Source organism: Protopterus annectens, chromosome 3.part0 (genome assembly GCF_019279795.1).
Source record: "Protopterus annectens isolate FY-2018-M chromosome 3.part0, PAN1.0, whole genome shotgun sequence".
In the NCBI taxonomy this organism is placed as follows: Eukaryota; Metazoa; Chordata; order Ceratodontiformes; family Protopteridae; genus Protopterus; species Protopterus annectens.
In genome coordinates this window covers 1745234516-1745247587 of record NC_056731.1, presented here as the reverse complement: position 1 = coordinate 1745247587, position 13072 = coordinate 1745234516, and positions in this window count along the sequence as shown.

The window sequence follows — 13072 nt, the reverse complement described above, 5'->3', positions numbered from 1 at the left end:
ACTCATTTATGAAGAAAACTGGAAGTTAATATACATTTTGTGAAGAATAATTATGAGACAATACATTTTCCATGGCAATTCCCCCATTTGACACTTTTAGTGTCACACAATACACAATTATATTTTGATTTTTCTTAACTTGATAAAATAGGCTTTAGCATCATAATATTTATCATCTGCAGTGGTTGAGTTTTTATTATTAGATACTTTTATACATAGCATTTACATGCAGGTGAGTTTAGACATTTTACAATTACAGTCTTTAGAACAGAAAATATCAAAGAAATGAAAAGAATTCTTCTTCCTCTTTTGGCTTTTCCTGGTTAGGGGTCACCACAGTGGAACAACAGTCCACAGAATGATTGGCAGTGGAGTTTTACGGTGTCGTTACAAGCCCAGTGCCCAACCTTCCACAGAAGGCACACACACACACACACACACACACACACACACACACACACACACACACACACACACACACACACACACACACACACACACACACACACACACACCTAGGGCCAATTTAGAATGTCCAATCCACCTACAGCATGTCTTTGGGATGTGAGAGGAAACTAAAGCACCTGGAGGAAATCTATGCGACTGCGGGGAGGACATGCAGACTCTGCACAGAAGGCCCACCCTAGCTGAGATTTGAACCAGAGAGCCTCTTGCTGTGAGGTGACAACGCTAATCGCTGCACCACTGTGGCCGCCCTAAAACAATTAAAAAAATAATACCAGTTATTGTAATGATACCTTGTAATGTACTAGATGTTCTTCGTGTTTCACTGTTGCAGTCATTACATTTGGGAGTAATCTGCTGGCAGGTTGCCCTCAGTCGGCCTGATTAACAAAGTCTTGGGTTCTGTGCCAGTTGCTGTCCCTTCTTCCATGATGTCAGGTCGTCAGGGGTATAAAACATGCATCTGATGCCATTACATCAGTCTTTCTTGCTGTGCACAGGTGCCCGAAGCAGAAGCAGTTCGCAAGTGCTGGTCGGCCAACTACTGATTTTTCATTTTCGAGTTTCAGAACCGAAGTCTTCAACTTAAAGCTAAGTACCCCATTGGGTAAACTTTTACTTGCTCCTTACCAGTGTCAGTAAAAGTTAACAATTGCATTACTTGTGGAAAGCAAATACCTCATAAAGATTTTCATTTGTACTGTATTCCTTGCCTAGGCCCTGACCACGACGTACCTTGCTGTCGGTTTTGTGCTTTATTTAATCAGCACACTATCCGTCATCAGTACATTTTTGCCTCTAAATATTTTAGTTCTCAGTTTAATTATCCAGAAATTACATTGGTTAGCCATCCGACTACTGGAATTCTGAAGAAATGCAAAGAAAAAGACAGAGACAGGCCGTCAAGGTCCAAAACTGTCGACAACGCTTCTCCTAAGCCAGTCGCCAGTTCGCCAGTACTCAGTGAGGTGCTTTCGCAGCCCCTGATACCCACTACTTCTGAGTCACAGGCCTCTACTGAGACCCATTCGGAGTCCGGTATGCCACGAGATGCTTCACCTATGGAACCCACGGATGTCTCTACCTTGGATGGGTCCGGAGCCGCTGTGCAGGCACCGGCTTCTGAGGGTGTATTCATGCCTACAGACGTGTATATTAAACCAACTCCACCTTCTTTTCTAAGGCCTAAATCTTGATCTATGTCTAAAAAACTGACGCCCAGGCCACATGTTCAGGCCCCTATGCCTAAAAAACAAATTATCAAAATGTATTACTCTAATCAGGGGTAGTCAACCCCCTCCCCTTCTGATCAGAATGCTGTTTCTTCTAATTCTTCCAGTGACCTGGATTTGTCCATACCTACTTATGAGGATTCTGATGCAGAGGATTCGATTCCCTCTGCTTCCCCCCCGAGAACTTTTCTTTTGGGGAAACTTTACATACCTTAAGGGAGCATTTCCACTGGGAAAATCAGGAATTTTCTGAATCTAAAAAGAGGCTTAGGGATTTCCTTCTTCTACCTCAGCATAGGCCTTTGGCTATACCTCCTGTTCTAGACATTGTTGATGATGTGTTTTTGGAATCTAGTATGGCCCCTGATTCCCTGCCTCTGGCTCCTAGTAAACCTTCAGGATGGACAGTCAAAAAAAGCCAGCGAGCTTCAGCAAAATTCAAATCATAAAGATTTTATTGTAAAGCCATGTAGGAGTGAAAAATCACCCTACATACATCAATCAAACCCAGGAGCCTTCTTCAGTGATATACCAAAAATGCAGTAAAGAATCATAGTATCAGAATACAATCATTTAAATACCCATAGGCTATACACATTAGCCAATCACAACATCACATAAATAATCATTATTACAATTGATCATTGAGGCCAGGTGGAAACAAAGCCCCAAGTTTTATGATCCATTTTCTCTCCTTGGAACTTAACAATTCAAGCCAGTGTTTCTTATTCAAACATCTGCCCCTTATACAATCTATTGTGACAAATTTGAAAGATGCTGATACATGTCTAAGGCAATGTTTGTATAATGCATTGTTAATGCGTTTGTTTTTGATGTCACTCAAATGCTCACAAATTCTAAGCCGGAAAGGCCTGGAGGTCTTCCCGACATAGAAAGCGGAGCAATTGCAGGTCACCAAATAGATGACCCACTCAGTGTTACAGTTGCCCCAAAAATTAATATCAAATACAACAGACGTGTTCTTGCTACTGAATTCCTTGGTGCGTAAAATACGAACACAAAAGGAACAATGTCCACAAGGCATACATCCAACAATAGGTTTACCTGATCGACCATTGAGTGAGGGTAGAAAAATCCGAACCAACTCTCTTATAATGACTGAATTTGGAACCCATGGTTTGTCCCCTTTTAAATGAAAAAGAACATCTATCAGGAAGCAAAAGATTAAGTTTATAATCAGCTTTCAGAACATTCCAATGTCTATGTATGATGTTTTTAAAACCCTGTATGTTGCGTCCATATGTGGTCACCAAACGCAAGGGTGGTGGCCTGGTATTATTGTCCTTCTCTCTATACGATAACAAATCATGCCTATCAATATTAGACACAGATCTTTTGGCTAAATGAACTGTACCTGGGCGATACCCCCTCCTAATGAATCTATTTGTCAGATCCTCCTGGGCATCAAAAAAGGATTGCTGGCTAGAACAATTTCTTAGAGCCAGGAGAATCTGTTCTAGCCAGCAATCCTTTTTTGATTTAATTGATTTTTGTTTTAAAAACATCATACATAGACATTGGAATGTTCTGAAAGCTGATTATAAACTTAATCTTTTGCTTCCTGATAGATGTTCTTTTTCATTTAAAAGGGGACAAACCATGGGTTCCAAATTCAGTCATTATAAGAGAGTTGGTTCGGATTTTTCTACCCTCACTCAATGGTCGATCACGGGTAAACCTATTGTTGGATGTATGCCTTGTGGACATTGTTCCTTTGTGTTGTATTTACGCACCAAGGAATTCAGTAGCAAGAACCGTCTGTTGTATTTGATATTCATTTTGGGGCAACTGTAACACTGAGTGGGTCATCTATTTGGTGACCTGCAATTGCTCGCTTTCTATGTCGGAAGACCTCCAGGCCTTTCCGGCTTAGAATTTGTGAGCATTTGAGTGACATCAAAAACAAACGCATTAACAATGCATTATACAAACATTGCCTTAGACATGTATCAGCATCTTTCAAATTTGTCACAATAGATTGTATAAGGGGCAGATGTTTGAATAAGAAACACTGGCTTGAATTGTTAAGTTCCAAGGAGAAAATGGATCATAAAACTTGGGGCTTTGTTTCCACCTGGCCTCAATGATCAATTGTAATAATGATTATTTATGTGATGTTGTGATTGGCTAATGTGTATAGCCTATGGGTATTTAAATGATTGTATTCTGATACTATGATTCTTTACTGCATTTTTGGTATATCACTGAAGAAGGCTCCTGGGAGCCGAAACCGGTTTGATTGATGTATGTAGGGTGATTTTTCACTCCTACATGGCTTTACAATAAAATCTTTATGATTTGAATTTCGCTGAAGCTCGCTGGCTTTTTTTGACTGTCCATCCTGACTGTTTGCTTGGCCGTGCGTTGGTTCCACGTGCACCTGTTTTTCATTTGGACTCCTAGTAAACCTGACAGATACTACAGGGTTCCTGAGTCCCACAAGTTCCTTTTCAAAAATCCTGTTGTGGTTCCAGAAACCATTTCTCAGGGGCCCAAGGTTATTAAGGCTTCTACTGCTAAAAATCCTACCCCTTCTGATAGAGACTCCAGGGTGCTAGATAGATGGGGTAAAAAGGTTTATACTTCTGCAACCTTGGCAATCAAGGCTTTAAACTGCCAATTTCATATGCTAAAATATCAACAGCATATTATGGGACTGCTTAAACAGAAAATGATGTTGATTTCTGACTGTGTGGGAAATAAAGATTTACAGGATTTATTGCATTCTGCTGAACAAGTAGTAAAACATACTTTACAATGTGGTTTTGATTCTTTAGAGGCCTCTTGCAGGGCTGCTGTTACTGTGTCTGTGCTTAGTAGGCATGTTTGGCTTAAGGAGCAATCTCTGCCTGATCATGTTAAAGCAAAATTGTTGGATGCCTCTTTAAATCAGGGCCACCTGTTTGGCAATAAGGCAGAAGAAGTTCTAAAAAAGATGGAAGATAAAGCTAAATCTATGCAGACTGTAAAATATTTCTTACAAGTGCAACCTCCAAGATTTAGTAGGTACTGGCCTAATAAGAATTGGTCCTTTCCAGCTCCTTCCAGATCCACTCAAGCCAAATCCAAACACACCAAAAGCACCAGGTTTCAGTCCCAAGGGACTCTCAGAACTAAGCAATGGGGGACCTCCACTTCCAAATCTGGAAATAGCTAGACACCCCCTATGGTAAACAGTCTCAATGACTTTCCTTTAAAATTACCAACACATACCTTTTAGCTGCCCCTTTGGGGGGAAAGATTGCTCTTCATGCAAAAAACTGGGAACTCATAACCCAGGACAAATGGGTTTTAAATATAGTGTCCCAGGGATACAAATTTCATTTCCACACATTGCCAACACTAAACAGGTGGCCAGACCTGCCCCCAAATCAGTGGGCACATGCTCAGAAACAAGTACTTTCCCTCTTAAACATGGGGGCTATTCAACCAATACCAGAAGAGGAAAAGGGACAAGGTTTCTATTCCAGGTTTTTCCTGGTACCCAGAAAAGACAAATCATGGCATCCATTTCTGGACCTGTCTACTCTAAACACCTTTCTGGACATTCCAAAATTCAAGATGCTGACTCTTCACCAGTTACTTCCTATGCTAGGCAAAGATGCCTGGTTGGCAACTCTAGATTTAAAAGAAGCATACCTGCATATCCCAATCAGGGAATCTTGCAGAAGATACCTACGCTTCAAAGCAGGCTACTTGCATTATCAGTTCTCTGCACTGCCCTTTGGCTTATCTACTGCGCCCAGGGTATTCACAAAGTGCCCGGCTCCAGTAATTGCATTTTGCAGGCAAATAAATATTCAAATATATCCATACCTGGATGATTGTCTAATTCAGGCAGAAAACCAGGCCATACTTATAAATCATCTGGTGTTTTTAAAAAGGGTTCTAACTTGTCTAGGGTGCACCATAAACAAAAAGAAATCACAACTGATACCCTCTCAACAGATTACATTCCTGGGTGTAAGCTTGAATACAACTGCCCAGATGACTTTCCTCATGCCAGAAAAGCAAATTCATTTGGTAACTTACTTCAAACAAGTGGCCACAAAAACCTTGCTATCTGCAAGACAAATACTGCAAGCCTTGGGGTTCATGGCCTCCTGCATTCTTCTAATTCCATATGCAAGACTGCATATGAAGAAACTTCAGTGGTACTTAAAAAGTCTATGGAGTCAACATTGTCACAGCCTGGAAACAATGATTCCTATCATACCTTGCCTACGCCAGGAGTCCCTATGGTGGGCAGAGACCTGCCACCAAAACAAGGGACTGCCATTCACACTACTCCCTGCCACCTAAACCCTAACTACAGATGCATCAGACTATGCATGGGGGGGCTCACTTGGCAGGGAAGTGCATTCAGGACAAATGGAACCCAAATCAAATGCACCTACATATCAATCAAAAAGAAATGTTAGCTGTACAGAATGCTCTGACAGCCTTCAAGGACTACATTCATCCAGGACAACTACTGGTAAAGATGGACAACACCATGGTTATGTGGTACATAAACAAGCGGGGGGGGTACACATTCCTACCCCCTCTGCAGACTAGCCATGGAATTGTGGAACATGGCCTTGAGCTACCAAGTGCAACTACAAGCTCAGTTCCTGCCAGGAAAACTGAAAACACTGGCAGATGGACTAAGCAGAAATCTCATGGACCCACACAAGTGGAAACTGGAACCATGGATTTTCAACATGTTGACAAGCAAATGGGGGAGCCCAGACATAGATCTATTTGCCTCCCCCCAGAACTACTAGTTGGACAAATTTTGCACAAGGACTCCTCACAAAAAAGCATGGAAAGTGGATGCTCTGTTCTTCAGCTGGAAAAACCAATCAGTCTACGCCTTTCCCCCTCTGCCTCTGCTCCCCCAAGTTCTGCTAAAAGTCAAACAGAACTAAACAAAAATGATTTTGATTGTTCCGGACTGGCCACGCCAACACTGGTACCCACTCCTGCGCAGTGTGTCACAAATATCTCCATGGCACCTCGCTCAGACACCTTCCTGACTGTCTCAGCAGGAGAACCAAATTCTGCACCCTTAGCTCCCAACATTGAACCTTGCAACTTGGCTAATCACTTAAATTCACCCTTAGCATCCCTCAGCAAACCTGTGATGGATGTCATCTTGGAGGTGAGAAGATCTAGTACTAGAAAATCTTATGCTGACGAATGGAAAAGATTCTGTGCCTGGAACCAGTCTTTAGGGATGAGCACAGCAGCGCCCAATTTACCTCAGATTTTGAAATACTTAACTGAGATGCTTCACAAAGGCCTGTCTTTTTCCTTTATTAAAATCCATGCTTCAGCTATTTCAGCTCACTATAACACAGAACCACCCCTCTTTTCTCATCCCCTGCTCAAACAATATCTCAGAGGAGCAAAGAACTTGAGACCACCCAGGAGAGCTCCTACCCCTAAATGGGACCTTAACTTTGTTTTGAAAAAGCTTACTTTACCTCCTTTTGAGCCAACTGCTACTGCAGACTTAAAGTTTCTTTTTTGGAAAACAGCCTTCATCTTAGCAATCACTTTGGCTAGAAGGCTATCTGAATTACAGGCCCTTATGGTAGTGGAACCTTTCATCATCTTTCAAATGGACAGGGTATCTCTGAGGACCAATCCATCCTTCATGCCCAAGGTGGTTTTCAGTGTAGCTCTTAACCAGTCCATTCATTTGCCAGCCTTCTATCCCAATCCACAAAAACAAAGGGGAACAGATTCTGCATTCCTTGGATGTGCACAGGCAACTTAGATTCTACTTGGACAGAACTAAATTTCAAAGAAAATCTGAACAATTGCTAGTGGCATTTGCTGCTGGGGCAGAGGGGAAGGGTCTTTCAAAACAAACCATTTCTAAATGGATAAGCCATTGCATTCATTTCTGCTATAAGCACCATGAAAAAACCTATCCCCAGGGGATCAGATCTCATTCCACCAGGGCTGCATCTACTTCTGCAGCCTTTCTCAGTGGTGTTCCTACCAGGGATATTCTAGAAGTTGCTATGTGGAGTTCAGTACATACTTTCATCAAGCATTATCATTTACCAATTTTCTCTAAATCCAGAGCTGGCTTTGCCACTGCAGTCTTGGCAGGGCCTTATAGCTGGTCCTAATGCTGTATAAATCCATCCTCCAAACCATAGCTTTGGAAATCTACCCAAATGTAATGACTGCAACAGTGAAACATGAAGAACATAGTACAGTTGTGAACACTTACCATAAATGTAGATGTTCAAGTGTATCCACTGTTGAAGTCCTGGTTACCCTCCCTCTAGCCCCCTGTTTTTCTCTTACTATACCTCTACTTTCTTTTACTATGCTTAAAAGCCTTTTTGGTGTATTCGCTTTTGGTTGGAGGCATATTTTTGTGTTTCTAATTTTATTTGCTCCCCATTTGGGGGGCACCTGACATCTGGGGCAAGAAAAACTGATGTAATGGCGTCGGCTGCATGTTTTATACCCCTGATGACCTGACGTCATGGAAGAAGGGACAGCAACTGACGCAGGACCCAAGACTTTCTTAATCAGGCCAGCTGAAAGCAACCTGCCAGCAGATTACCCCCAAATGTAATGAATGCAACATTGAATACACTCGAACATCTACATTTATGGTAAGTGTACACAACTGTACTTTTTCAGGTTACCAAATACACTGCCTAACCATCTGAAAATTGTCTATCGCTTAGATGTGCTGTTCAGATACTTGGCCCGATGTTCCATGAAATTGGCCAGCTTTTTTTGTTTATCATGATAGTCACTAATATAAGAACAACGACTTCCTATGAGGGCATATAACCCCCCCCCCTTTGCAGCAAGCATTATATTGAGTGCCAGTCGATTTTGTAGCACCACAGTTCAAATTTCAGTCATTTTTCAATCTGCCATTCTGATGTGATGTGAAGTATGGTTTGCTACCTCCTGAAGAGTTTGAGCAAGCATGGTGATTTTAAACATTGTCCTTTGCACTCCATACGCAGGAACAAAGGCTGAAAATACTTGCTTTGCCCAGTGGATTGCTCGTTTATTTTTCAGTCTACCTGCTGGAGGATTTCCAAAATGCTGAATAGCAACTAAGATTCCAATGGGATTTAAGCTGAAAAAACCATTGCTGCAAGCCCATTAACTTCTTATGTGCAAATTCCTCCAGCTTGGTCTGTAGTCATCGATCCCGTATATACTACTTTGGATCAGCCAAAGTTCTTGATAATCTCTACAACTTATGTATATTTATTCCGAGTTATCAAAGTAGCTGGTTAAATGCCCAACTTTAAACTTAAGACATATAAATAAAAACAATAACATTCCCTATGTTTTTGTTGAATACTTCTTTATTTTGTGGTAGATGAGCGTATTCCAAATAAAACAGACAAAACAAAACACAATGCTAAGTTCCAAACTTTTTATCTAGATGAAGCTAGTTAAATCAATTAATTTGTGCTGTGTGCAACGTATAAGGATTTTGTGCTATGTGCAAACAAACATTAATTACATTCAGAAACTCTGCTGCCATTTCAATTACAATTTAATTTGTGTTGTGTGCATCTCCCTTGTTTCGTGCAGTGTGCAAACAATGTGGGGGAGTGCTACACGTTACATTCGTTTAGTATATAAAATTCTGTTATCGTGTTGAAGGCAGAGGATAACAGTGTGCTTTGTGACTTCACTTTACAAGAATATTAGTACATGTTCTGAGAGATTTCAATTTGTTCCTTTGTGTTTAGGAACGGATGTGCGTGCTTGGTGACATTTGAAAAGCAACAGGTCTGCCATCTCCGTACAAGTAAAATTAAGACCAGCCATTCTTATTAGGTTTAGGTATATCCAGTATTAAAAAATATAAATAGATAATAAAAAAAAAATAATAAAAACTGAAAAAGTATTATAAACGATAATTCAAAGTAACACAGTTGAACTGCATGGTTGTTCAAATTATAATACACGTGTGCGGCTACTATCATATTTTCTAGGGTCTCTTAATTTCCAGCATTTATGTCAAAGATGTCAAAAAATAATTTTTCTGTCTTGAAGATAATTCACATAGTGGTGAATTGTATTCTGTATAAATCCGTTCATTGCGTCGGGCATTTAACCAACTACTTTGATAACTCAGAATAAATATACATACGTTGTAGAGATTATTGAGAACTTTGGCTGATCCAAAGTAGTATATACGGGATCAAAGTCTACAGACCAAGCCAAAGGAATTTGCACATAAGAAATTAATGGGCTTGCAGCAATGGGTTTTTTGGCTTAAATCCCATTGGAATCTTAGTTGCTTATAATTATTAATTTTAGTACCCTGGTACTAGCAAGCTTACTACTTCCAGGTGAAGAGATTGAGCCAGAACTCTGGACCCGCTTCTACACTGTGCTCCTCCAAAGAGATTTTAAAATGCTGAATAGCAGAAGTAATATAACCCATAAAGTAACATTTCACCTAGTTTGTAGGCAACCAGGGGTAGGTGCAATCACCACAAATGTACTAATGATCCTCTGTCATGCACATGCCGTGCCCCCAGTCATAGCTTTTTAAGTATAAAGAGCTTAACACACTTTCATGTCTAGTGTCATTACATTTGCTGGTTCCCACTGGTACAGTCCCATTTTTGGCATAGCATGTGTCTCCACGATTTGTGGTTGCAAGCTGAAGAGACACAACTTTTGAAAAATTAGACACATTATGCCAAGTTTAATTAGTGTCACTAAGATTCTTTTTAAATGTAACCTGTGATGCAGGGATTGGAATCATGGGAATCCCTGTTCTAGAATGATGAGGTATATGCGAACACACCCAACAGTTTGTCACATTTAAGTTCCCAGCATATTGTCAAAGAACCAACAGGAAACTATGTTCTTTCAACCACTTTATAAAAGGAAATAACAACAAAAACAGCAAAAGTACCTGTTGTTACAGGATTCATCATGATTTGCTGCTTAAGTTTTTTTTTTTCTTAGTCCTTTACTGGAGCAGATGATTCATTCTTTACACTTCGATCTCTCTTTACTGGCAATTGTGATTTATCTGGGACCCCCACACGGCAGGTATTTTTACAGTGAGATGAGTGAATTCAGGTTGATAGTTCTGTGCAGTGTACAGCAGTCAGGGTCACTAACAACACCTGGAAAGTGCCTTTTTAATTTGAGCTTAAACAGTTATTTATTTTGGAAGGTTTTTACATAAACCCAATTACCCGCTGTAGTTGTTGACAGGGCTGGTCAGGAGGTTGAGGAAGAGCTTCTCATACATTTTTATGATACTGCTGCAAAAATGGATAAAACTTTTACAGTAGGACAGCATAACATCATCCGTTAGACTTAATTCTTTATTTGACACAGGGGGAACTAGAAGGGCCATGGGCCTCCCCATTAATATCTTATACGGACTCAGTTTTCTTGTAGTATTTAATGTACTTTTCATACTCATTAATGCTAAGGGAAGTGCCTTGGGCCATTTAAAGTTTCATTTAGCACAAATCTTTGAAATCTTATTTTTAAGGGTCTTGTTAACCGTCTCTACCAATTTAGATGATTGTGGATGGTTGGAACAGTGAAGGCTCAAGTTAGTATTAAAACTTTTGCATAGTTTCTTTATTAGGGAATTGCTAAAATGGGTTCCCTGGTCACTATTAATAAAACAAAGTACACCAAATTTAGGAATAAAATCATACATAAGCTTTTTTTTATAAGTTGTTGCATTAGCTCTGTGACATGGGTAAGCTTCCACCTATGCAGAAAACATACACGCCACCACTAGGATATATTGTAAATTACGTACCTTTGACATCTGTACAAAGTCCAACTGCACAGATAACAAAAGGTCCCCAAGGTGGTGACATACCTCTCAGCCATACTGAATTCCTTGGTATTTTGAGGTTTTGGGGATGAAGTAATAGGGTGTCACTAATTCCCGAGTGGCCCCTTAAAATCCAGATTTTTTTTTTGTTTCATTTACATTTTTTTAGTTAATATCTAACTGCCTCTCCGAGTCAGAGTTAAATCTCTACTTAATCTGCACCAACTCCCTAGAATCACACATAAGGTAAAATCAAGAGCAGTAAACTGATAACTGCTAAACCAAATACATTATCATATTACAAGATGATAAAAGCAAACAGCAATTCCAGCTGGCAGCTGCTATTCTTTGAATCATCTGCATTTCTCTGTACAACACTGTCGTACAGTGAAAGTGTAATAAAAGCCAAAAAACAGGCACAGAGACCCGAGAGACAACCTTTAAATATTCAAAAATAAAAAAAAGAGCTGTGTCCACCAGGCCGTTTATATTTTTAATAAAATAACTGTTGTAAGTGCTTTTGGGTGAAGCCCTTCTTCAGACAACAATAACAATACAAATAACAATAGATCCTTGTAATCTTTATACAAATTTAAAAGACAGCCATCCAATCACTTGCTATACACACAGCCCTTTTATTTATTTTATTTGGTGTTATTGGCAGAGCAGTGACCTTAGGAGGAAGGAATTGATTTTATTTGCTAACTTTTAAATATTATTCCAGTTCACTAATTCATTAGTAAAGTTAATACAGCAACAGGTTTTACATTTTTATATAATAAAGTGTGCAACTTTGACTATAATCTCCCATGATTTGTCAGAAAAATCTTAATTTTTACTAGGGCAGGGTAAAATATATAAGGTAAAACCAAGGGCATTCTGCAAAAAAACAAAAAAACAGAAGAACGTTGGTGGTAAATATTGCATATAAAGGACCGACCACCTCACCTTCCTTCTCTCATGCTCCAGTGCTATCTCTCCTACATGCACTGCTGAAGAATTTGGGAGACATGAGCTCCATCTACTGGTCCAGCTGCACTGGTACATTATCCCAACCCGCCACCCACTTCCATTGCCTCTTCAAGCAAAGAGCTGTGATCTGCCAGACTCTGCTCCAGCCAGAAGCACAGCAAATGGGACTGGCCAGACAGCTCTAAACAGGATCATGTGATACAGTCCCCTCTACAAAACAGCAAAGGTCAACAAAGCAGACATACAAATGTTTTCCCCTTGCTGGAGCCACAACTTTCTTCAGACTTAGAATGATCGTGCAATGTCCCACAACAGGAAGGCAGCTTTTGGTCATCTCATGGGGATGAAAGGCACAGAAACAGCAAAAAGTAATTACCATAAGAAAAGGCCTTTGCTGAAGGGCACAAGTGATATAACATTTTACAGCATAAGTACACTTAAATCTTTAATTTAATGCAAACGTTGTGTGCAGCGGTGCAGCAGCTTGCGTTGTTGCCTCACAGCAAGAGGTTCTCTGGTTCTCGGATCGGTACAGTAGTGCAAAGAACTCTGAACCTTTTAAATTAAACAAACAAAA